Source organism: Cyanistes caeruleus, chromosome 3 (assembly GCF_971803275.1).
Source record: "Cyanistes caeruleus chromosome 3, bCyaCae1.hap1.1, whole genome shotgun sequence".
Lineage (NCBI taxonomy): Eukaryota > Metazoa > Chordata > Aves > Passeriformes > Paridae > Cyanistes > Cyanistes caeruleus.
In genome coordinates, this window is record NC_141703.1 from 23,518,368 (window position 1) to 23,546,256 (window position 27,889).

The 27,889-nt window shown below is 36.8% G+C and overlaps 1 long non-coding RNA gene across 1 annotated transcript; it reads left to right on the plus strand.

Annotated features, from left to right (window-relative positions):
• Positions 1 to 15,578: 15,578 nt before the first annotated feature.
• On the plus strand, positions 15,579 to 20,580 carry LOC147654009 (uncharacterized). The gene is made up of 4 exons (XR_015285401.1): positions 15,579 to 15,711; positions 17,267 to 17,531; positions 17,830 to 17,926; positions 18,261 to 20,580. It is a non-coding gene; the product is annotated as an uncharacterized LOC147654009 (long non-coding RNA).
• Positions 20,581 to 27,889: the final 7,309 nt, after the last annotated feature.

Here is a 27,889-nt window from a genome sequence, read left to right on the forward strand (position 1 = left end):
TCCTCATTTATGCTTTTCAAGTGCCAGAACAAACACTGAGCTGTCTGGAAAAGGCAAGACAGATATATAGTTAATTAGCATTTTGGGAAATGTTATTCATTTAATACAAAGCAGAAAGATCATTTTTCCATACCAGTGAGGTGGGATTTCTTGTTTATCTTAGACATGTCACAGGAACAGGATTAGTCAGCACTCCAACCATGGCAGTCTGGTGATGAGGGAATAGAGCCATTTAATCTGATACTTAAGACCAAGTCCAGTTTTAAAGTCAAATATCCTCTAAAAGCAGTAATGAAGCAATTACCTCATGATACCCTACACCTCATGAAGGGGAGGCCTGTCTCACTTGCAGCTACTGCTACACATTAAAAAATTGAACAAACTGCTTAATAATATGGGATTTTAATTTCTTAGGTGCGTGCAAGGTGGAGAATGATGATGTCCCAAATGTAACCTACAACCAGCAGTAACCATAGAACACAGTGTTTTTTGAGGAAGACAGAATTAATGCCAGGTGATCTGTATTGAAATGAGGATCTCCTTCCACCCAGTATCATTTGCTGTGGCACATTTCTCAACAAGAAGAGCATTTGCTGTGGTGTAGACTGGAAGAAGCTTTCATTGTCACACAGGATACAGATTTTCTCTTTTCCTTAACTCTTCCTTAGAGACAAATATTATAACTCTTCTTTAAAATAATTTACAACCAGTAAGAATATGAGCTTATTCTCAACCTTTTATACCTCAGCATCCATGCTGTGGAGGGGAAAAAATACACTTTCTAGAAAATGTGAAGGAATATGTTGTTTAATGTATGTTCACCATCATGTAGCCATGATGACAATCAGATTATTGTATCCACTTACAAGGTATTGCTCCAGATTTTGGCTACTCCACTGTAAGGAAACAGTATAAGCATTAGGAAAAATCTAGAGATCAGTGGAAATGGAAAATACCTTTATAAAAACCATCCTTTAAATAAATTTGGAGGAGTTAGATTCAAATTATTGAAAAATAAACTAATAGCTTCAGGTACAAACCCGTGCTATAAAGAAGCTTCATGATCAATTTGCATTCACCTTCTATTCACAAAGAGAGAAGTTTAGTGCAAGAGGAATGCCTCTTTCTGGCAAGAGAGGAGCTTTGCTTTTACACAGGACACATCATAGCTGTAAGGACTGTGACACAGTGGAACTATTCTCTTAGAGTAGTTCTGGAGAGTCTTTAATTTGCTTTAGTAGGTTTAACAAACACCCAACCAGGACAAACTGCATAGCCTAGAAACACCGCAGCACAGGGAGTTCAACAGTACCTGTCTCTGCTGGCACTGCTTTTCTCTGAGTTTATAGGACTTTTTCAGGCCTTGATGAAGAAAAATACATAATTTGAAAATCCCTGTGTGATCAGGGATGAATGAAGTCATTCCTGTGTCCCATGACCTAGAGTGTTAAGTGCTGTTTATTTGAGCTCAAAGAGGAAACACATGGTTTAACTTGTACTATCTTGAACATTAGTCTATGAAGTCAAGTGATAATAGCCATATGTGAGGATGATACTCAGTAATAAAACAGCCTGTGTTTACTTGGGAAGATTGCTAGTTAGTGATGAGTTCCTTGTAGTCACAGGTAACCTTTGTCATACAATTAGTCTGCAAAGCAAAGCTGCATCAACCAGTGAATGTGTCTAGTTCATCATATCCTTTACCACTGGAGCTAGAGAGAATTCAGTGATGGAGAAGCATCTCTCCCACTGCACACCAGGGCTGGACATGAAACTTTCCCTTCTGTTAATACAAGCTGACTTTCCTTTGAAGATCTAAACAAATACAAAAGAGGAATTCTACCAGCAAGGCTCATCTGTACTGTGGTGTTTTGAAAGATGACACTTCAGCTTTTCTCTGTACAATTGAAGAACACTCTGCCTTCTCAGGCTTGTGTTAGTGCCACTTTTACCCCTCTATCCCTGTAGCAATTTCTAACAGGACTCAACTATTATTACTTCTCACTGACATCATCTTTTCTCCCTTCCATCCCCAACTCCCTGTCCCTTTTACCTGACCAGAATAAGTTGCTTGTATCCTAGTTAATAAATTCCACTCCAAGCACTGCTATCTGTCTTGTAAGGAATGGGACACATCTTTCAGTGACTGTGTCACAAAAGCCAAGAGGACAAAAATAATGCTGACCAAAATGTAATTGCACAGGGTAGAAGAATATGTACAGTATGGCACAAAAAAAATTGCATCAAAAGCATTGAGAATATACTTGATAAAAAAGATTACAAAAGCCTACAAAATTTTAAAGGGTTACTGTCTTAACTATACCTGGAAATATGAAGCAGCAGATCAAATTGCACTATTGTAACACTGCTCAGCCTATGTGAGAAAGCATGGTTTTGAAATCTATCCAAGATTTAGCTGGAGTTGTGAGTAGTCAGATACTCTCTGAAACACACAATGTCATCTTGCTTTTACCAAAAACGGTGGGCATTTGAAAGGGAATTGGTTCCTTCTCTATTTTTGTAAAGCATTATTGGTTGCAATGGTATATAATTATTGCACTAAACCAATCTTGTCACATATAAAATTAAAGTAGAAATAGTACTTGTGTCATTACCAAGCTGAAGATGAGAGACTTTGCTGAGAGTTTTATGGTAGCACATTCCCTCCCTACACCATGGAAAGTTTTCAGATCCTCCTCTAACCACTGTTCATCTGTAAACACTACCTTAGACTGGATTCAGCTCAAAACCTAAATTGTCTGGATGCAGCTACTTTTCCTACATCTCAAGGTGATGCCTTGAGAGGCTTCCTAGAACAGAGGCTCAGTTCACTGTTAAAGTAGAAAATAAAAGTACTAAAAATTTATTTAAAAGTCCTTCAAAGGATACACCTTGGGCAGTACAAGAGCCTGGCCAAGGCTACACCCAAGATGGATGACACATCATACATTTTCACAATTTTGTAAGTTTTGGTCCATTTACATATTTGGGTTAATTACCCAACTACAGCTTCAGTTTATGAAGTCTCATCTTCCCAGATTGCTCTCCTTATTTTGCTGTTGTTTATATCTTTTTGGTCTGAAGCTGCAATGATGTCCTTGGTTCTCAGGCTGGAGAAGGAATGTTTTGTCTAACTATCCCGTGAAGAGAACTTGCTAACACTTTTTATGAAGTTCAGAGTTATATACTAATGCAGTACAGAATCTGGAAAATATGAAAGCTAAAACTTAAGGCATCAAAGGGAACATTTTGTGGTTTGTCACTTGGACATAATGGTTAATTACATGTGGAACTGTAGACCTGCCTATTATCAATCCCCTGTTCCAAGCTATTTATCATATTGCCAAATCAAATTAACCATTTAGGTTTAAGTTTTCCATGGTGGCTGTCTGCTCCAGACCAATTTTGGTTTCCAAGTGGGAAAGAAGAGGAAGGAAAAATTCCAAGGTAAACACATTGCTCTGTTAACAGTAAATCCACTTGAAGTATTGTGGTTTGTAATTCAAATGCATCCTCTGACCCTTTGTAAGCATTGAATGAACGAATACTGATCCTTTTTCCCTTACTTGCATTAAGAATATCTCTCTTCTGAACAGATGTTTTTATGAAACTTGTAGTAGCTTGATCTGGGGCCGCTACCTTCTTGTTGAATTCCTTAAACAAATAAAGTCCTACAGAAGCTATAGCAGAGTGAGGCTGCCTGATATGCAGGTGAGTCCACACATTGTTTCCTTTATGAAAGAAGGTTAAAAATATGGGTGGAATGCACTTTTTAAAAATCCTACCAACCACCCCCACCTCATGCAAAGTGAAAGGGATATTTTCCTTCCCAGTCATGCAGAGAATAGGAGTCTGAAAGTGCATAAGCATCCCACAGGAAGGCTGAGAGTGACGAAGCTTCCATAAGCATGGAACACAGCCTGTTTGGACAAAGAATGAAGTCAAAGAATCAGAACAGGAACACCTAAGGGAGCTAAGGAAAAGGAAGGGTGACAGCTGGGACAGATTCAATTAAGGGCAGCATCCTAAAATGCATTCAAAAAAACCTGATTAAGATTATATAACTTCCAAGTCTAGCACACTCATTTTTCAAGTCCTTGACTTTGTAATTTTTAACTACTCTCAATGTAGTATTTTTAGATGTATTTCAATTTATACACCTGAAAATAGGCCATCTTAATCTTTTGGGCCTTGAAATACTGAGCTAACCCCAAAAGCTTTAAAATTCCAGTTGCAAAATCCAGGCTCAGTGATGAAGATGGTGCAAGTGGTGCAACATCAAACCTGGCAAGCTCTAGCTTTGCAGTGAAAAACAAATTCAGAATCTAGGCAATGCTCAGTGGCACCTTGACTTTAAACTGGACATTGCTTTTATTTACCAGCTTTTACACACAAAGGGCTGTTTATTCACTTTACATTTACCAGTTGTTACCAAAAAGCTTTAGAAGTTATCGAAAGAGGTGAGAAATTAATAAACACTTTTTCCCCATGCCGTGAATAAATGCTTTAGGCACTGGTTTAAATGATTCTTTTCTTTTTGAGTAATTCTAGCCTAATTAACTTTGAATTCTGAATTTTATATTGAAGGCTCTTAGCCCTCTCCACTTTCTTTTTCCTCTCTTTCTTCCTTTATCCCAGAAAAGTATATCATGTAACCTTCTTTCATACTGGAGGGAATTTCTAAGAAATGTTTATCAGTATTTCAGCTATCATATCAGCTATCATATTATGTGGAAAACGATGGATGCTATTAAAATTGATGATTTTAAGAGAGAAATCTACATGTTCTGTAAGTGGCCTGACCTTTTTACTGTGTTTTAAATTGCTCCATTAGGAAGAAATATTTGAAGAACCTGTGGCTTAGGGCTGATTCTTCCTGGTTTTGGATCTCATGGCACTTGTGTGGCACTGTGGCATTGCTCTGCTCAAGAGAGCTGTTCTGCCAGGCATGCTCACATACAAAGAGCTTCAAAATCAAAACACAATTTTAAAGCATTTTCGATGCTAAGCAAGAGATTTTGGGGTTCTATTGCTGTACTTAAATGTAAAAAAATTCTTTTTTGGGTCAGATGCCAGCTGTCATAAATCAAGGCTGTCCAGTCTTCTTCCATCAGTGTGGTTAACATGATGCATCTCTATTTTTCTTAGAGCTGACTGATTCAGAGTTAATGGTTACTTCCTTTACAGAGAGTCCTCAAAATCCCCTGTAGAGGTCCTTATGTCTCTCTTCTGTCACTTCAGGGCCAGCTGTTAGATCAGACCAGGCTTATCACAGCTTTACCAAGTCAGGTACTGGAAAACTTCCAAAGACAGGCTTCCAACCTCCCTGTCAGTCTGTTCCACTGCCTGTCTGTTATATTAGCAAAAAATGTTCTCCTCATATGTATCGAGAACCTCTCTTATTTCAGCTTATTTCTGTTGCCTGTCATCTCTCTGAAGGGCCTGACTATTTTGTCTTTGTCCTCTCCCTTATAGGCACCAGGGTGGTTGTGAGGTGCCTCTGAAACCTTCTCTGAACCAGGCTGGACAAGACTCACTGCCCCAGTCCCTACTCACAGGGCAACACTCCAGCCCTCGCCATCCTGATGGCCTCTGCTGAAGTGGGGCCATAAAAGTGTGTGCAAGGCTCTAGGGGGTGTCTGAAATGCCAGGTGGGGTGGTCCACCATTTCCCTTGAGCTAGCTTATTTGCCAAGTGGAAATCCTATGAAAACCCATGAATACGGTTTCTGTTAATAAAAGAGAATAATTTACATATTCTGTTTTATTCCATTCATTGGTTTTGCTTTTTGTTTTTTTCTTAACTGCTTTTATCCTCCTGTCTTCGTATGATTATGCTGCATGGACTTCACAATGATGATATATACAAAACTAAGACAGATTCTATATGCTGAAGATTGCCTGTTTCACTGTGCTATAGTTCCTGTACATAATCAATATTTGTAGTCATCTCCCCATGTCAATGTTATTGACGTTCTGCTAAATAGTATTCTTATCCTGTAATTTTCCTTTGAGAAGTCAAATCCTCCATACCATCTTTTTTGTTAATGGTACCGTTTCTATAAGGACACCTGAGGAGGATGTGCTGCCTATTGCAATTCTAGTTATGTTGTAGTGGTGAGCCATAGAAGGATTTGATTGAAGTTATTGGCATATTCATTTTTAAACTTCAAAAGCTATCCAGTGTACACAAAGAATGCAAGCAAGTGGGAATGCTTACAACCTGCTATTCTGAATTTAAAATTAAAACAAGCTAGATTCTGTGCCTGTCACAATTGCATATTCCTTATGTATATTATGTATATATCTATATTCCTTACCTTATGTACTTTATTCTTTTTAAACTTTATGTACTTTATTTTTACATTTTACTTTCACATACTTGCACTATGAATAAAAGCATAGAATAGAACTGCATTATTTCTACACAGTTCATTTTTGTAAGCTCCACAGGGGAACAAAAGATGACTTTGAATTTCAAAAATTAATGTCAAAAATGAATGACAAAAATACATCATTTGATGACTTACAGGTCAAAGTAAAGCTTCTTGTCGAAGTGAAATCAAAATTATAACCAGTGTTTAATCTTCCTGTTAGGCTTTTATTTCCTGCAGTTTTATACCTTTCTATGGAAATAAGACTGTTTGCCAAGTTAAAAGCAGGAAGATCCAGGTGTTTTACAGGTTTTGAGTTCAGAAAGGGTCACAGCACAGCAGTATAAAATAACGAACACAGATGGGACAACCAGCAGCAAGTGTCATTTCACACCACATAACCTGATGAAAAAGCATAAACTCTTAAAGGCTCCAGGATCACTCTTCTGTCAATTTACTAATACTGCTAAAACAAAGGGGAAAGCAAATAGTATATCTATAATAAATATTAGGCAAATTGAGAAATCAGGCCTTGATGAACACAGATGAAATTTAGAAAGTTTCTAAACACAGAAATAGGGGTATACATATATTTACTCCTATACTAAGTATAGATATATGTATAAAATGTTAAAAATGCAGGTATGGAAAGCTACATATGAATGTACATATTGGAGGAATCCAACAGTAACTGATTTATTGCCTTTGAAAGTAAACATGCCCATAAAGGTGAAGAAAATATGAAGGTAAACTAAGAGTAACTCATGAAACCCAAACCTCCCTCTTTGCATTCCCAGAACTACAAAAAATAAATCTGTGTATCTTCATCACAAAACCAGGGGTAGCCATTCTTTAGAGGCAGATAGGAATTTTAGCTGGAGAAATAGCTTTTCATTCCTGATGACTGTTCCTATTGTAGCTGTTGAAAGCATATTCCTGTTGTTCTCTAGAACAAAACTTTCCTTGCTCTTAGAGACAAAAATTACTTTACCTTCCATTCTTATTTTTTATCCTTCCCATCAAAATAATATAGTCCTTTTTAATGTTTCCTTTTAGATGAAGTGCAATCTCTACCCTTCTTTCTCCATGTTCACTTATTTATTTTTGGTTATTTTTTGCTGGAATTAATATTACAAACTGCCTGTAGAGTTTGGGGTGCATCACTTATTTACTTCTTCTGACACACTTTTTGTGTTTATTTCTGGTGTAAATGCTTCTTCATAATTTATTTTAATTGCATATGATGTTTGTTTTTTTCTTGTTCCAAGAAGAAACCAAACTTACCTTTTTTTATGACCTATTACAACTAAGCAAACCTTCTTTATGAGATGCATTATTCTGTTTTTCTTTATAGAACATTTTACTTGCAACTATGTTATTTTATTACCTATTTTGCTGGCATTCCCCACCGTACCTTATAATATTGAATAAAGGTAATATTGTCAATTTATTTTCCCAAAATCCTTTATTTTCATCATAAAAGATATTAGAGACAATCAGATGGATGAACTAATATATTAACATTTCTTTACGGTAAGTGGGCTTTTATTTTTTTTTCATTTTTTTAAGTCTTTTAAACCGTTTTTAATTTCTGAGTGGTCATCATCTATTTTCACATTGGCTTTGAATAAGTGCAAAGGAGTTTCAGTCAAAAAAAAGGTTTTGCAAAATCTCTTCAGTTACACCAAATGGATTACTGGTTTTTTAGTTCTTCCCCTCATGGAAAAAGTTAATCATAATAAAATTTTAAGTTGTGATCTTCTCTCGCTCTGTTATAAATTAAAATGACTCTGGTTACTTTTAATCCACTCTTATGAGATTCCTGATTTCATACAAAGCTGTGGTTGAACATATTCATTCCTCGACCTTGAATGACCTCAACACTATTTTTGAACCTGTATTAGGAGAACATGTGAATAAAGTAACTTCAAGTTACTCAAAACTTTGAAGTACAGTAATGTAATTCTCTACCCACCTTGCACTTACATATCTTAAATCATTTTTGTTTAGGTGAGAGGACTGCTTAATAATTTTTGCTATTTTTTTCATTTATCCTTTTCAGTGAGGCTTCTGGTTGTTGTTCTGTCTTCCCAGTTGCAATAGCATCTTTAAATAGATCTCCTCAGAAGCTATTTTGACATGGCTAATTTTGGAATAAAGAAACAGTATGAGTTAAGAAAGCTAGTGAAATGCTGACTCTTTCTGAGTATGCATTTTGAGAAGAGCATCTGGCGTAAAACATTAGTTCAGAAATTACAGAATAATCTATAACACTGAGTGAAGAGAAATCCTGGTGATTTGCTTAGCAGAAAAGCTAAAGTGAAGGTGGTTCACATTAGTAAGAAACAAAAGGAGATGATCATAATGTACATAACAGTGAACTACATGTTAAGATTTCTGAGATTAACAGTCTAGAGGACTGTTTGAAATTAGAAGCAATGGCATGATGCAAAGGTATCTTTATACTGTGGGGAAATGCTTAAGTCTTCAAAATATTCTTGCCAAAAGGCAAGATGAGAAATACAACAAGACTTTATAAGCAATCTTTATGTGCCAGTAGGTGGAAATAGGTGTTTCACAAGCCTTTTGTCTTCTTCCCTGAAATGCAGGTGTTAATGTCAGAGGAACAACAGTGAGAAAGTTTACAGCAGACTTTCTCCAAAGTATTCCAGAATCTGAGGGGGTTTGCAATGAACTTTGTCTGTTTTGGCTTTGTATGTAAATTAGAAGACTTTAAACCAGAAATCAGAATAAAGGAAGCCTATCTCCTCATAGGTTAGAGGCTCACATTTTGTTTTATCTAGCAAGTTTTGAGTTCTATTAAATAAAACGGAATATTTTCTAAAAGAAAGATACACCATGTTCACATGCAGGTGACAGTATTATTCTGAGAGGCAGAAGACATGAGTTTAACTATCCTTTGGGATGGAGAGTGAGTAGATTTATATATGCAACTAACTGAGCAAGGACTCTGGTTTGGCAATGGGAACAGCCTTCTTAGAAGGGTGATGGATACCCCAAGCTGACAATGTTTAAGGGGAATTCAGATATTGCACTTAATAATGTGCTTTAACACTTTCCCAGGCAGTTGGACTAGATTATCACTGTAGATCCCTTCCAGCTAGAACTATTTTACTCTCTTCTTTTTGGCAGTAGATATTTCCAAAGTAACCTTCCATATTTAATGTCTCACTTTGGATAGTGAAAAGACATTTAGTGGAGAATTAATTACACTTAAATTTGTATGTAATAGCACATATCAGAGGTGGGTACATAAGGCTCCTTTAGGAATTGGTAAAAAACCCCAGATGAATCAGATGGAGTCGACAAACATCTTAAAGTAGACATGCAAACCATGTTAGAAAAAAATATTCTCTGTAAATATCTACTAACTGTGAAAAAAATTAAAAAATTCAAAGTCTGATGTAGACAGTAAGATGATAGACATATATATTTAGGAAAGAAAAACCTCAGGCCTAGTTCTGGTATTCTACAGAAATTTAAGCCTGGTTGAACCACCCAACTTCTTGACTTTTCCAGGGTTACCAGAAAGCAGAATTTCAGAAAAAGTGGTATCCCTTGAAATCTAAATTATTAGTTTGGATTAAGTTAAACAGACTGCTTACCTGGAGAATAAATTTTCTTTGCAGTAAAAAAGGATCTTTCCACATCTGGCAAGAAACATTGCAGCAAATGCTACTGTTCTTCTCTGTCACCTCACTTGGACTTTTTATGCACAGGCAAGGTATACAGAACTGAAAGCAAGGTGTCAATCAGAAACTACAAAAAATCACTGATAAGAGAGATAAACGAAGACTCTTGATCCAAAACACAGTGAAACCTATTAAAGTACTCCTGCTTGACCTCATTTAGTTCTGGGACTAGATGTGCTAACAGATTTAATCCTGTTTATACCTTTTCTGATTTTCAGAGACCATATTTTGTAGTTTTCCTTCTAGGATTAATTCAGGCAGAAAACCAGCCCATATTAATTTGTCCTTTTTGGCAGAATAGTGTTTGATGTAAATTGAATATTCTGTTTGATGTATACAACCATAAAAATCCATGACCTTATAATTAAAGAGGTTCAGCATAAATAAGCTACTATACAAGACTTTCTAGAGTGTGAACAGGAAACCTGGAATCTTATTTTTCTACAGACCAGGCTTTAACAGGTTTTGTACAGCAGAATCTCAAGAGCTTGTGAGTAATTCAGTAACTTAATCCTTGAGGCATTTAAAAATATTAAAATTGGCCCACTTATTTTTTTCAGCATCAGCAAAAGTTTGCTGCTTTTTCACTTGTGCAATTAAAACTTACCAGGCAAATTGTGTCTCAGTCCAGTTCCAATGTAATTTCATAGCAAATCAAAGTGATCAAGAAGAGCAGTTCTAACTCCAGCCATGCTCTCATGCTGCCATGATTCATTAGTTACAGCCCAAATATTCATAGAAGCTGCATATGCAGCACAGATATGAGTAGAAAGAGAATTTAGATTTAGGTTACAACATTCAGAATCACTTGAAACTTCACGTTTAGAAAAATTAATTTCAGGAATGGGGCAAAGTACACCCTTGCAAGTTGTCATAGCTCAGTAGTTCACTCTGGTATTTCATATCCTGTACTACAACGAGCTGGCTCAATCCATTTTGCTGTTACATACTTGAGATTGTTGGTAATGGAAATAAGATCAAAGTATATAAACCTTTCTTGGAAGATATGAAGTATTCCTTACAGGTCTTAATACATCTTGGTAAATTTCCCACTGTCACCACTTTACAGTGGCTAAAACTCTGCAGATGATTTTCTGGTGTACTCCAACAGCAAAAAACTGAAACCTCTGGGTAATTCAGAGTACTCTATGCTGTAAAAAATTGTAAAAAATGTAAAAAAAAAAATCCCTTTTTTTTATTTTCTTTTTATCTCGCCTTTGCCATTTCAGTAACATAATTCATTTTTGTGTTTTACATCCTCATAAAACATTTGTGCTTTTATGTTTATCTCCTTTTTTCAGAAACGTAAATCAAGATCCAAAAGCTTTCAGTGGTGCTCAGCCTAGATATGTGCATGCAAGAATAGCAATTAAGGCCCTCACACTGCATGGGAAAGGTCAGGTTATATATTGGCTCATTTGTGCACCTTTGTGTATTAATGTCAATTTTATTTAAGAGTAAATTAATTCTACAAAAGCTTCTTGCATTTACTGGAAAACACTTCCTGGGGAAAGATTTTATTCAAAAATGTCAGACTAGCTCAAAGTTTGTTGTCTTGAATAGTATTTGATTCAAGCAGAATTTTCATATTTCACATGGTATCCTGGCTCAGTTTATGCGGCATATGCAGGGTTAATACACTCTTACAGAAGATTCTTCATGACACTTTCAGGAGACATGAGTTACCACCCTTAACCTTAGCTAAAAGCAAGGAATTTTAAAAACTATTTTGCTCCTAGTCCCAAGTTCTGCCAGCTTCAGGAAGATCTTCCCCCACATATCTTAGCCTTCAGCATTTAACTCCAATTTAACAGCATAAAAGTAGACCAGGGGTCAGTACCTAAAGAAGCTTTTGTCTTGTCTCCTGCTCCTCTGTGAGGTGTTACTGAACAAACTTTCAGCTTTCTTTTCCCTGGTGCTGTGCAGCCAATGCAGAGGGCTGGGGAGCTGCTACACTGCCTCAGGGCAGCCAGGACTGAGCTACACCCAGCTGACTCCTGCACACCAGGCATATTGGAAATATTTTATTCCAGTAGAAGAGTGGGAAAGCTCTAACTTTAATCTTTCCATTTCCTGTAGGGGAATCACATTACAGAAATAAATAGTAGGTTTTGGGTTAAAAGTATGGGGAAAACCAAAAGGCTGTCCCTAGGTACCATGGGCTATATTTTATATTTTACCCATTCTTGCAATTAAGAGACTTCAGCAATAGATTAATACAGACAAGATTTTTCTCATTCCATTTGAAGTAATTTCAAAAAAAAAGTTTGAATTGCCATTGCTGTCTTCCAAATCTCAGTCAAAAGGATGCTAATAATGCAGTCAGACCACTGGTTATGTTAAATTCCAGAGGAGAAAAAAGAGGATAAAGAAGAAAAGTGTGTGCTGAGCATACAAAGTTTGTAAAGTTACATTTGTAATTTAAGCCTGCAGGATGGGCATTTTTTTAAATTCTATACCATTTGTTTGTAATGGGAATGAACCTTTGTATTAATTAACACATAACACCTCCCAAATGCAGAGATGATCAGTCTGAGGACAGACCAAGATCAGTGATCTCTTGCATTTCTCAATACCAGTGGATAGTGTTTGTTACCCTATGACTTGTATATTTCTTTTTGTTAGCTCCTCAAAAACCTCTGGATAATATAGGAAGTAGAATATCCTTGAAGTCTATTTGAAACCCTTTTTTCTCCATTACCTCTTTTTCACAGGTATTACAACAGCAAGTAAATGAGAAGCAGAAGACCATCTACAAATAAACAGCAGCAGAGATGGGAATTTCACATAGTGAAGTTCCCTTTTGAAGGAATTTCCACTGAACCAAAAATTTGTCTCCAGACAAATTAAATGGAGTGTAGCTGTGCATTTCTTAATACATTATTGAACACAAGTCATTGTCAGTTTCAGTTAAGTTAGATTAATAAATTCAGAATTAATGACATAGACCAAAATTCCTTGAAAAAATAAATATGAATTGAATGTTGTATCTGCAAATTTAAATAAAATCATGTCTATCTCCAGTGGGAGTTAGAGACATTATTTTATTTAAACTTACAAATAAAACATATCTGAATGTTTTTCAGATATGAAAAACAGTTTTTATCAAGAAAAAGAGTTTTTATCAAGGAATGCTTGTATCCATTATGGGTTGAAAAGCAAAATTAACTACTGTAAATTTTATTAGTTGTTTATTAGAAAATAGAAGTATTTAGTTTGTAGTGGGAGTTCAATGCAGATTTACGACTGGGCCATGGGGAAGGAAATATTTATATGTGACAGTCTTACTATCTGAAACCTTTGGAGACTTTTAGAAATGGGTATGCAAAGCTCCTATTATTAAGTAAAATAATACAGAACTTGTTTTGAATGAAAGATTGTAGTAGAAACTTGTTTAATATGGTCAGCGTGGAATTGTCATGAAAAACAAAGACTGAGTATGGCTTCCTAAATCCAACACAATTCTCAAGCTGATATTATTTTTACCTTAATAGGACAAATACTTTAAGAATTTATTAAAAAACAGTAGGATCATGTGTTAAAAATCTTACTAACGCATAACAATGAATGATGAAAAATGCACATATAAGGTGACTTATCATAGCATACATATTAGAGTGCACTCAACAATGGTATAAATAGGACTATAGGATAATGGAAATGATGATTGCAGGTGCTATTGTGTGTCACCTACTAAAGAATCTTCATTTAGTTCAGCATTTAAAAGCATATTCAAGTTTTTGGACACTTTTGTTCCAGGTAACACTGAGATTATTTTGTCCAGTAGACCCTGTGTTTTTCAAAACTCTTCAGTGTTATATTTCTATACAGCACATTGGAAGTTCTGCCTCGGTATAGAAAACACTGATTTAATTAAGCATTAGGGTTTCTTTGGTAGGAATCTAGAAATATTTTGAAAGATTGACTTTTAAAAGAAATAGAAGTACTTTCCCTGAGAAGGTTTGGAATATGTTTTGCAATAGATTGCCTGACAAAATCATTGGAGACTAAATCAGCCTGTGGATATAACAAAGATGCAAAAAGGTTTCAAGAAATTTGTGGGTTTTAGAACCAAAACTTATCCAGGGAAGAAAAGACCAAATAAAGGCATGAAAACAAAAAACTGACTACAGAAAAAGCTTAAAATATGTGAAAGAAATATATTCACATAAAATTTTTGAAATATCTTCTTTCTTCACACTTTGGATTTGAATTTGGATACCTCTTCTGCATAACAGATGCAACTTCAAATTTAGCTTTAAGCAGCACATGAAAATTTAGAAGATTCTGAGAAACAGTGTACTGAGTATGACTGCTAGGAAATAGGTAAAAAATCCTTTAAATCATCCCTCAAAGTTCAAGAAATCTACACCAGTTACACAGTGATGTACATCACATGACATTATTTTGTGGCTTGCTTTTGCCTGTCAAATAATGCATGTTTCAGTCGTTTTCAGGTTGATACATGGAAGTTTGTTTTGCAAAACAATTTCAGATTACTGGGAATTAAACACCGCTTTTGCTTTATTTTCTCATAAGTAAATCTTAAATTCTGGCATTTTGTAAATAGGAATGCTGTTTGTGAGCCAGATATGCAGCTTCTGCCACATGTCTCTGTCAAGCTAGATTGTGAAAGGAGGTGTCTTATCACAGAACTATCAGTGAAGCAAAGCTAAATAGCCTTGTGCAGATAGAACATATCTGTTGATATACCTTGTGTTGACAAACCAACATTAGCAACTTGTTGCTGAATTACAGGGAAGAATATATACAGATACCTAGCATTTATCATAATAGCTTTCAAAGACTTTGACTGTCCATAGATAAACTTTATTAAATTATTAGCACAAATTTGATAGAGCAACTTTATCTAAATCCCACATTACCAAAGATAAACACAGATATTGTGATTTATGTCTGATGTCAGATTCCTCCAGCTGCTGATGTAAATTCCACCATGCACCTTAAAGGCAAGCTACTAGATAAGGTAACACAGCAGAAGCAGATTCTCATATTTGTGCATGATTTAGGCAGTGCTTTAAAGGAATCTGATGTAGCTCTTTAACTGAAAAAAGAATGAAGTTTATCTTTGTTTTCTTCTTGAATTACTACAAAGAAATGCCTGTTACATTTGTAGTAATTAATTTTTTGTCTCCTGTTTCTTTCTTGCACCTCCCAGACTCTTAATTTTAAGAAATTTGGAAGACCCCACATATTCCAAACAATATGTGTATATCTTTTTCCATGGTTTAGGAATCTAGAAGAATATGTAGTCATTATTACTAAAACCAAAGGTATTAAGATGCACTAAGAGCCAATATCTGCAATTCTTCTGGCATACTGCCATAAATTTGAGGAAGTTCATCTTTTCTCTTTTTTTTACCAAACAAGGCTCTGGTGAGATTGTGGGATTAAACACTCAGCTGTGGAGTTGGTAGGAAGCAGGTGGTGGGCTAGCTCAGGTGTTAGTCATTGCTTCAGGGGCCTTCCAAGCACCCTGGGTGATTGCAGATATAGGAGAGGTTTTACCTTGCACTCAGGGCTGCAGGTATCCAGCAGCTGCCACACCTGGGTGTCACTGCAAAAATGCTTCCAAGATCTGCAGTGCTTTTTTGGAGCTCTGAGGTGACTCATTCTTCTACCCCCTCCCATATATTTCTTCTTTCCACTCTTCAGGTTTTGATTTATGCAGCAGTCCTCATTTTGTTATTCATAAAAATTTTCCTCTTATATTTACCTGACACCAATGCATGGAAAAACAAAGTCAGTGACAGATTATTAGACTGAGTCAGCATTAAGGAGTCATGTGCACACTAGGAACAGACAGGAAGAAAATAATAACCAAGTTCATATTTCAACATTTACTTCAGACTAGCACTAGTCCAGTCCTGGGGACCAGAGGCTCACTATTGTTTGGCACATGTTAAGCATACATATTTTGATTTTATTTCAAAAAATTAATTTCCAAAAGGAATCCAGTTTGTGTGCTCTGTCTCAGAACTCTGTGGCATGAGTCAAAATGCAGTAAGTGAGGATAACTGGGAAATTTGCTTGAATATCACTTCTTATCTGAAATAAAACACTAATACAAATGCATCCTTAGACTTCCTATCCTAGCTCCAGAAATTTAACAGCAGGGTTTGAACTTGTCAAACTGGAATTTTAGGCTTGTAGAAACTATTTGGCTTTTCATCTGAATTTGGAACTCAAGATTATGAAATCTGAAACTTTTAAGTGAAGAAAAACATGTTTTCTAACTAGTTCTGTCCTGGTCTGCCAGCTGTGTGGAAGTGGGACAATTCATGAGAGTATCCGAACCAGCTACAGCAAGTTGTACTCAAGGCATTTTATACGCTTGCTTTTTTTGAATTTTTGGAGGTTTTCTCGTCTGTTCTGTTCTGCTCTGCTCTGCTCTGAAGTCTTTCATCTTTGTTCAGAATTAAATCTCCACTGGCACTTAAAATCTTTGGAGAGAGGATGAACAGTAAAGCATTAATTTACACTGTTAATTGGTGTATAAATTAAACCGTGTTCCCTTGAGAGTAGCTGCTTCACAAGTCAGATATTCACAAGGAAATTTGCACTGGCAGTTCTGCAGCAATATGCCTTTCCCTTCAGTCTTCTGTAGCAAAAATGAATAAAAATCAGTAAGTAAAATGAGATTCAGACAGGAGGAAAAGTGGGATAGCAGAATACATGGATTATTTTACTACAAGTAACTTCGTTTCTGATAATTTTTTTTGCCATGTCACAGAAACAATGTCTGAATCAGAAAGTTTCTATTTGTCAGAGTTTCCTGAGTTTGTAATGTGAGGCTGTGTTCTCATCTTCTCCAGTGCTTGTCCCTAAGTCCCAATTCCATGGCTTTCTGTGTCAATACTAGCAGACACTGCAGTAAAACTATTCTTACCTTACCTTCTTCTTGTACTGTAGGGTGGGATTGTTTATCCTCACTGTGTGCTTTTTCTAAATGGGTATTTAGGAAATGTTTTGAAAAAAAAAGAAATCGCTACCCTCCCACAGATTTTATTCTGGGCTGCTCTAAAATACTGGTGAACCAAATTCCCTTTAACTTACTGCATGTCCGCAAAACATACTAAAAGGGGTGTTTTCTCATGATTCTTTCCATAGTACTTGAATGCACAAAGACAACCACACCAAACTTATTATTTTCTCTCAGTTCTGCCCTAGTGCCTTCTTGCCATAGTGAGGAAGCATCTGGAGAAGCAGGAGTTCCTGTGACAATGACCATGAGCCTCTCTATGGATCGTCCTGCCTGCTAAACTAACCTGCAGCCTCAATCTGCCAGTACCTGACACACACAGTACTGACTCAGTCTGGTCAGAGGTCTGACTAGGACATCTCCTGCTGAAAATACCAACTCTTCTGGATCCCCCTGTAGAAATACTCTCCTCTTGACAAATTGTTGGAAAGAGCAGAAAGAGGTTTCCACTGAAGTCAATCTGATTCTAGCCAAACAGTCAAGGGTTAGATAAGGTTTTAACAAGATTGCTCAAAGGACTAAAAATTCAGCACCTTTTTGATTTTTCATTGTTAATTTACTTCTGGTAGCCTCATGTAGACAGAAATAACTTCCAGACTTGAAATCATATACAGAGTAGAGTTTGGGCTCACAGACCATTTCTAACCAATGGGGGTTTGAAGCTGGATATGTAGTAAGCAGAGGCGAATAATTAGTCATAATTGGTTTGTACCCCTGATCATAGATCTTCTCCTTTTCAGAACTGTCTGACTGAAAATAATTATTCTCTAGAAGCAACCTAGTGCTGGAATTTGTCTGACTCCACAGAAATGGCAGACTTATGCTGTGACCCTAAAGGTTTGTACAGGAAAGCACACCAGAATTCATACATTATTCATAGGGGAATAATTTCTAACATGCAGCACTATTAGTCAGACTATTCAGGGGAAGCCTGTGGAGGATCCCTGGTGAAAACTTCTCTATGGCCATCAAAGATAGATTGCAAAACATTTCCAAATTTGTAGCTGTTTCACAGCTACGAGTAGAATGGAAGCTAAGGAGGCATAGCTTTCTCATAGTTACTGTTTAGCCCATGTTTGTTGTTAGCATCTTGTGGGCCTGAGAGCCTTAAAAACCCTTTTCATCTCTAGCATATCTGAGTAATCTGATCAAGACTATTTTTTTTTCCTAGAGTGATGCTGTGTTCTGCAGCTGCATGATCAAGTCCAGGGAGGTTATGGATTCACGTGACCAACATGAGACTCAACAAGATGGGTCTCTGCTCAGGAAACCATTTATTCAGCACAGGAACAAACTCAGCTTAAACCCAGAGACAGAAAACCCAAAATAGAGTCAGGCTTTTATGGGGCAGAGTCAGGGTGGAGTCTTTTGGTCTGGGTCTAATAGGAACCTAGCAATGTCCAAGGGGCACAAACCCAGTCAGAACTCCCACGAGGGTCTGGGGTGGGGCAACTCTTCTCGGCCTCTCAGTGCCCATCCCTCGAGGCAGAGGGTGGAATTTATTTTTCCTGGGCTTTAAAGCCACGCCTCTTACTTTAACAATGTTTATCTGAAACTAAATCTTTGCCGCCCTGGGCAGGGGCACCCCACACATTGAGACTGTAAATTCAGCTCCCATTTCACTTTGGTACTTTCCAAGAGCATTGCTGTGATTTAACCCCAGCCAGCTGCCAAGCCCCAAGCAGCTGTTCAGTCACTTCACCAGCAGGATTGGGGAGAGAATTGGAAAGGTGAAAGTTAGAAAACCTAGTGGAGATAATTATAGTTTAATAGGGAAAGGAAAGGCCACACACACAAAGAAAGAAAAACAAAGATTCAATTCACTGATTCCCATGGCTAGGGAGGTGTTCAGCCAACTCCAGGAGATCAGGGCCTCATCACATGTAATGGTTACTTACAAAGACAAATGCCATCATTCCAAATGTCTCTCCTGTCCTCCTTCTTCCCCTCATTTTATACATTGAACATGATGTCCTATATTCTGGAATATGGTCCTTAAGTCAGTGTGGGTCACCTGTCCTGGCTGTGTCTCCTCCCAACCTCCCATGTACCAACAACCTCCTCCCCAGTGTGGTTGTACAAACCAGGCCTTGGCTCTGTGTTAGCCCTGCTCAGCAATAACAAAACATCTCTATATTATCAACCTTGTGCTCAGCACAGATCCAAAACACAACCTCATACGAGCCACTGTGAAGACAATTAATCCTACCCCAGCCAAATTCAGCACAAACATCACAACTAGGATCGAACATTAATACGACACAAAGATTGTTCAACAAATTTGCTTGCAGGCCTCCCAGAAAATAGACCTTCTTTCCATTGTAAGAATTGTAATTTATTTACGGTAAATGCTTGCCTAGATGCTTCCTCCACATCTTTAAATATGTATGTGAAGACTGGGACAAATACTGTTGGATGATTTAAGGAGCTATGATTTGTATTGATATACATAAAGTGAACTCCAAAACAAAAGCAACATTTAGATTTTAAATTGGAAGAGATCATCATGTTAATTTTGGCCTTTTATTCCTCTGCATGAAATTAGAAAGTATTTAGCAAGTCTGCCAGGAAAAACAAGCCCCAGATATTTTCTATGCAGTGCACATTCTCTCTGAAGTACTGTATCACACACTATATTGGATTTGCATTGCTGAACATCACTTTCTAGAAATTACATAGTTCCTATATTAGTTTGTAATAGTGTTATTTTTTCCACAGTGGTTTCGTGGATTGATTTGATGTGTGCATTTACAGAAGACTGAAACTTTGGGTGTTTGTTTTGCTTGAAGGAGGGATCATCAGTTTGTTTGTATTAAGCTACTATGTCAATGTGCTTTTATACAATTTTTTTTTTTAAGTCACAGTCTATGCAGTGTGAAAATTTCATGTATGTCAAAGAAGAAACTAAAAACTGATTTCTGCATGTAAGATTTAATCATAATTGCAAATCAATATCAAACCCAAAGTCCCCACCTGCTGAAGGAGTATTTTTAAGTGTACTCTTTAAAGGACGTGAGGTTCATATGACTGTGTTCTTTGACCTTGTGCATTTTGAACCTGCTGGCCAGCTTCAAACAGTTGATAAGAAGGACAGAGATGTAACTCACATTCAGAACTATAAAGTCTGTTGAAAATGAAAATTTTACTAAATATCAGTAAAAAATGTTACTTCACCTTACAAATTTTAATTATGTTGATGAAAAGTAAACACTATGTAATGTCAGAATTTTTCAAAAAAATTTCAGCTATACTCACTTTAGCAATTAAACATCAACCAGCATTTGTTTTCCATCCAGTTTAAACTTTAGCAAAAAAAATTAGAATAATAAAAAATAGAAAAATTAGAATATTAACTTTGTCTACTGTCTGTGCTCATCAATATGTCCTGTGTGAATTGTGTGAATTCTTTGTGTGGTAAGATCTCTATGCCTGAAAACATATATGAAGTGAGTCTTAATATGCGTACAAATAAATTAGAGAAAATGCTTTAATTGCATTTTGTAATATGACTTTCATGTATTTGTACTCACATGATATTTATTTCTGAAGTATTTAACTTTCATTAGGCTTTTCATATTAAATATTTCATTTACAGATCTGAAAACACATTACAAAGGCAGGCAATTATCATTATTCCCGTTTCATTGCAAATTAATAAAACTCAGCGGGAAGGACTTGCTTCATATATTGTGGCTAGTTAAAACATCTTTAGATATTTACATAGCTAGATAATGATTGAAGGCTGGGAAACAACAAGTGTTCTTTTTTTTTTGCAACAAATTATAAAAATGGGCACAGAGTAATAATATTTTAATCACAGTCTCATGGGATACTCATGGTGGAGCTGTGGAGGAAGTGACCAGAGCAATATTTTGGCCCCAATGTAGTTAAAATAAGTTCTGTCTTTTTTTCTGTGGGCAGAGCAATATGTCAGGTCTTCTGATTTCTGTGTCCTAGGGCTGCTTACTCTGCCTCTCAGAGTTAAGTATTACCACAGTTCTCTGGGTCATTTTCAAAAGACAATCTCACTGTACTTTGTGAATTGTGAATCCTCTTTCAAGGATTTTCCTTTTTCTTTTTTTTCTTTTTCTTGTTTTCTCTTGTCAGATGCATATATTTGTGTTTGGTGCAAAAGAACCTCTCCATACAAAAGGAATCAATGCTATCTCAAAGTCCATGCTGGTTCTGTTTGTTTGAAACATACAGAAAAAATAACAACTGTCACTAAAAAAATAGCTTGCTGGTTAATACACTTCTAAATGAATTGTGGTCCCAAGCAACACCAACATCCCCCACATTTTGCTATTTATATGTAAGTATCCATCTGTCTGCTGAAGAGTTGTAGGAGAGTAACAAATCTACAGGAAAGCCTTTCATTTACAATTGCCTTATTTAGACTGGGTGGATTAATTTTCTCTACTGCTGAGAAGCAGGTTAATAGGTCCTCCTACTTAAATCCGAGAACAAAGTGAGTATTGCAAGCAAATACATTGCAAAGATTAGCTCATTTACTTTGTGAGGAACATTTATCTTATTTCTAATTTTCCCTGACTGTCAGCTATGTTCAGCTGCATACTTTCAGTACAAAACACACAGCTAAGCTACACTAGCAATGTGGGGGCCTTATCTAGAATGTCACATTACTGTGTGAGTGCTCTTTCTTCTACATTAAGCACCAGTGACTGACTTTTTTCCTATTTTAAAATATTAGCCATAGCAGAAATAATTTAGTATTATTATCGTGTCTTTTCTGTGCATGAATGGATGTTGTATGCAACCCAAATCATTGTGACAAAACTGCAGTAATCTTATGTCCACCACCCAGGAAGAATTTCTTCCCTGCAAGAAGCTGTGGCATAATTAGTGAAGAAATCCCAGTGAAACTTAGATGACATGTAGGGTTAAGCATTATGATGAATCAGTTGGCAACTTTACCACAGGCAGTCTCCCAAATTGTTTTTGAAATGATAAACATTCTGAAAACAAATGCTGGTATTTGAGCAAGTAGGAAATTTTAGTATACTTTGTAAGTCTTCTCAGTTGAAGAAAGCTCTAGATCTGTAGCTATCACCTTTCCTCTCTCAAGCAAGGAAATATGTTAATATTATAACATTCATAAAAAGGAAATCATATCTCACTGAATTCTAGCACCAACAACTCATTGCCAGGTTGAATCCTATAAAACAAAAGTGGAACAGCATTTGCAAAAATTGTTTCTCCCCAGTTTTTTTACGGCATTTATTAACTGTATCATTAATATAGAGCATTTGCAAATGCAAAATGTTCTTAAATGAACAGCTGATCTTCTTTAAGGAGAAATTAGACACTCCACAGGAGACAAAAAACTAAAGGTTGAGAGACATTTAAGTGCCAAAATTTCTGCACTGAGAGAGATTTCATTCTCTTTGTATTTGTGCTATTCTTCTGCTGCAGAACCTAGAGAGAAGTTTGTATTGTCTCACAATGGCTCTCATCCATGAGGCTGGAAAACTCCCCCAGACCAGAACTTGGTGGCTACATTTTACTCTTTTCTACTTGTAAGATTATGGAACAATCTGAATTATTTCAGGGGAATTTAATTATTTTGCAGGAAAAAAAAAATCTACTTTTTTAAATCTAAAATGGATTTCTATATGATATTGTGATTACACTTATGTGAAAGGTATTTTTAGTGCTTTCTTACTGTTGAGCTTTTTTTCTTTTTTGAAATGTGAAGTTCAATCCATGTAACTGACAGATCAGTTTTTAATTAAATCAAGTGGCTCACAATATTTTTTGTTTCACACCAGCCCTAATTTAGTGATTTCAATGGATTCTAGTCAGGCTTGATGACAGCCACATGGCCTATTCCTGAGCTCTGGTGACACTACGTCTCTGCAAAGAGCTGGAAGTTATAACACAAGGAAAACCAGTATGAGGAGGACCCACTATGAATGTCTCCTATTACAATGGCAGACTTTCCAGGGTGACCTCAGATCTCTCTTGTCACTGTGACCTTGCCAGATTCCTAGGGCTGGGGCTGCCTGGGCTGCTCCTTAGCTGAGGTGGTCGGAAGGGCCTGGCTGCTCAACACCATCCAGACAGAACCCGTGGTGATCCCCTGCAGCTCCAGGTCCCATGGGAACCCCCACCCTGACAGCACCCTGGCACTGTCCTTCCTAAAAGAGCCGGATGCATCTGTGCCTGGCAGCACTGCTGTGGTGTGACCTGGCCCACCACACCTCCACCAACCCCAGATCATGGCCCTGAGTCTGCTTTAACCCCAGCTGCTCATTCCCTCCCACCTGCTGGCGTGGATGAGAGAACTGGAAGGGCAGAACTGAGAAAACTCAAGGGCTGAGATAAAGAGAGTTTAGTGGGTAAAGCAAAAGCCATGCAGGCAGCCAAAGAATAAGGAATTCATTCAACTCTTGCAGAACAAGGAATTAATTCAAGAGTATTTCAGAAGTGCTTAGACAATAGTATTGCAAGTTTTATGTGGTAAAATTTTCTTTTACCACTGTGACCTGCATGATGCTTCAGTTGTTCTGGCCTGCCCTTCAAAAAATAAAATAATTATAGACTTCTATTAATTTCCTGTTTATGTGTTAATTGTCTAAAATTAAAGTTAGGGAGATTCAAAAACATTCAAAAAGCTTCTTACTCTCCTTGTTCCCCACAAAGAAGAAGCCAGTGACAATGCTAGGAACCCAGAAAACTAGCTCATTGAAGTGAACTGAAATATCTTTCTTTTAAGAAAAACATATTAATGAGTTCAATCTGTTGGAAATCTGAGTTCCTCTTGGAAAGAAGACACAGCCCCACTTTTGAAATTGATTTCCAAATTAGATGTGGTAACTGCTATGACTTTTCCCAGCTACAAAACAAGTAAGATGAGATGAGAAGTACTTGGGGAAATGAAGTTGACACACTGATTTTGTGCTGTAGAGATTGATTCAAAGGCTGAGGAGGAAGAAGAGATAGTTGTCATCCTGATGGCAGAACATAACATTTCATATTCCTATGGTGATACTTTAATGAAACTTATCAAAGGGTCTTTTCACAGGAAAAAACCTGCCAAGATCACAAACAGATGAATAACAAAATCCAGTGTCTCAGAGAAATTCAAGGTTTAGTGTGCTACCGTGTTACTGATTTGTCTTTCTTATGCCAGTTACATTTTTTCACTCCTTTCACGCTGTTGCTAAACCCTCTATTCCTCTTCTTTGTCCTGAGCTTTTCTTGATGAGCACAATATCACATGGAATGGAATGTGGTCAATTTGGGCCTGCCATCCTGGCAGTGTCCTCTGTCAGTCTCTTGCCACTCCTCCTTTTGCGGTAGAGGAAAGAGACAAAACTTTGATTCCCAGAGAGAGAAATGAAACCTGCTGGATTCCCCTTCCCCCCAGCCTCCCACCCCCACCCAAAAAGCCTCAAGCTGGAGGTGGCAAGAGGCTGGCAAGGAACACCACCTGTCCAGTGGGCCCAACCTGCAAAAAGGGTACTCCACACAGAGTGGTGTGCTTCAGCCAGAACAGCTCCAGTCAAGAAGGAGAAAGAGGGATGTTTGTTGTGATACTGTTTGTCCATGCAAGCAAGTGCTATTCATGCTGAGGGTCTGCTGGCCAAGAAGCCACTGAACATCTCTCTGCCAAGGGGTAGTAATGAATGAATTCCTTATTTTGCCTGGCTTCTATGTGCAGCTTTTGCTTTTTCCTATAAAAATGTCACAACAATGATCCTCAAGTCTTTTTTTCTTTCCTGTGTCTTCTTCCCATATGCAGAAAAGGGAAAAAGTGCAAGGCTGAGTGGGTGTCAGCTAGGGTGAGCCCAGCACAGATATAGATGACAATTCTTCCCGGTTACACAATATTTATATGGTTTACTTCACTTTTAAGACATACAAAACTACGCTAAAAATAATACTTGCATTAATTTAGTAATTTACTGATTTTCAACCAGAACATAATGTTTTTAATCAAACTGACAGATTTTGGCATGAGATTATAAAATTTGTGATTCTTCACTGTGTCTATCCCTCTCACAAACACTTTGCACAGCTTTCAAGATGATGTAGAGCACTGTTGGAGAAAGAGAGATGTGCCCAGAGAGGCAGTGCTCGAGAGTATGGGAGCAGAACACCTCAGGCGGTTTACTGAGGGCAGTTTGCAAAGAATTAGTGTGAAACCGTCATCACACTCACCAAAGATGTGAAATTTGTTGCCACATTTGAAAGACAAAAGTCACTCAAAATGAGACTCCTTCAGTAAATTCATTTACTGGAATCATATTTGTACTCCTTTTCTGATTAAGGAGAGAAGCTGGATTACAGGGGAAGGGATAACAGTTGCCTGATGAGACAGTGGTAAAGCTATAGGGAAAAAATACAATAAACTTATAGGGAAAATTATTCCTGCTGAAGTTACTAGTAGGTCTATCACTCTTTTTTATTAATCGTATGTATTATTCTAAAGCTCTTGTGTCCTGATCATTTTTACATACCACTTCTAATATACACTCTTTTAGACAGAAAAACCCATGAATTCATGTTACCAAAAATGCCTTTCTGATTGCCAGCTAATGCCTGACTGCCAGTTCTCTTTTCTTTATTATCTCATCTATTTTTTACAGGGCAAAGGTGTTGAACAATTGCTTTAAACATTTCTCCCTCAGTTTGTGTGTGTTCTATAATTTTTGAGTTTGGCAAAAAAAAGTGTAAGTGGTAAAAATTAGTTTTTTCCAGTATCCCAGCTGACATAGTTTAGATGTATTTAATCTCTTAAAAAAATATAAATGGGGAGAGGCAAATTTACCTGATTAATAATGTACAGTCTAAAATTAAAGACAGAAGAAGGAAGGGAAGGGAGGGAGGAAGGGAGGGACGATGGACCTTCTGCCCTGAGCAATAATTTGGCTTTATAAGTTGTAAACCAGTAAATGTAGGATTTGAATAGCACCTTATCTTTATGTATTTTTGATACTTGCAAGATCTTTTGCAGATCGGGAGACACACGTTCTGTTTGCAAGCTGACAAAGTCTGTTTCACAGTCTGCTCCCAACTACGTGATCAGGTAACCTAAGAGAATTCTGAGGCACTTGGCAGCTGCACTATGTTTACAAATAAGGGCTTTGGTGGAGCTTATCTGCCTTATGCAGGATCTTCTTTGACAGCCAAAGGCTTGACGCTAGTGAGATTCTTTGAATGGTATAAATGCTCTTAATATAGAAACTAATATGCACAAAATGCATATTAATACAGCTTTTGGTGAGTTTTTCTCCACAGACAGTTTATGCCTTATGTTTGAACTCTTGTAGGAATTTCAATTGAAGAATAAAGACCTATAAATAGTATACTTACTGGAAAGAGGTGAACTGTGCTCTGCAAAATAAATAAATAAATTCAGATTATTTTGGCTCTTGTAATAGCTGTGGGTGGCTCGCTGTCAGGATGAACAGATTAGTATAGTAGAATATAGGAATCAAGGACAGAGTTTCCAGCAAAGTAAATTAATGTTCAGTTCATGATTTAGTAGGGAATTGATGCCTCTAAACTTCATTTTTTTTTTTTTTTATTTTTCACTAGGCTTTATTAACTTAATAAAAAGAGAATGTAGAGAGGGATGTGCTCTGAGCCACCTGGTCTAGTGAAAGGTGTCCATGGTGTCCCTGCCCATGGATGTTGGAACTGGATGATGCTTAAAGTCCCTTCCAACCCAAACCATTCTATGATTCTGTGTGGGAGCTGTGCCTTCTGACTCTCTAGATTGAGGCTTAACTTTACCCTTGTCATCACCTCATTCTTTTTAGTGTCATGGCTTCATTTTGTCTGCTTTTTTTTTCTAATAATTAGATCTCACTGAGGATTGTGCTGCATTTATAACCTAAGAATGCTCAAACTTCCTATAATTTACTCATTATATAAAGTAACTGTCTGTTTTTATTTTTACAATCCATGAGAAATCTGTGTTTGGAAAACTTCAAAAAAGCTGATTCAGCAGCAGTGTAGTAGTAGCTCAGTGTCCTGAGTTCGTGGAGTTCATATAAAACCTAAAATATTACTCTTGCACTTTCTCTATCCCAGCAGTTTCGTGCTAAGAATGTTTAATGATGATTCCAGGACTTCTGATTTAAAACACAGCAGGTTGAAGTGAAGATCATAGCACAACAGTACTGTAACTATTTTTAGGAAATGATAATTTAGAAAAGCCCTGAGGGATCTCCTGGAGCTATTTTATGCTGCTCCTTAATATAAAACAAAATACACATGACATTTACTTTATATAGACTTATTTTGTCCTCTGTTGGATCCTCTTTTCAGATGACAGTCTATATCCTAATTGAAACAAAACACTGAGATCAGACTTGTCCACATATCTAGAAATAGAAGAACAGATTTTTTTAAATTTAGAAATGTCTGCAATTTGTATTTTTTTTTTTTTTTGTTCTTTCTCACCTTATGTTAAGGACTAGTAGACTGGTTCTCATTTTCTGAAACTGATGCTCAAGATCAAGTAAATTGTGGGTCTGTATTTAGGTTTGGTTTATTTTTTTAAAAAATTGTATAGTAATCTTATTATTTGCCTTAGGTAGGATGTTGCTCATACATTCAGAGCTAATTCAATTCCATTGTAAATAAAGTTTCTTGCCCCAGGGTGTCCGAGTTTGTTAGTAGATGTCAATATGGTTTGAGCATCTGCTCTACTGAAACAATATTTTACAATATTTATCCAGCTCCTCATTGAGACATGACAATGTGTGCTCCGCCTCCTTAGAAATATGGGGATGTTTTTGTTCCTCTAGACAGGACTTGGCTTAGCAA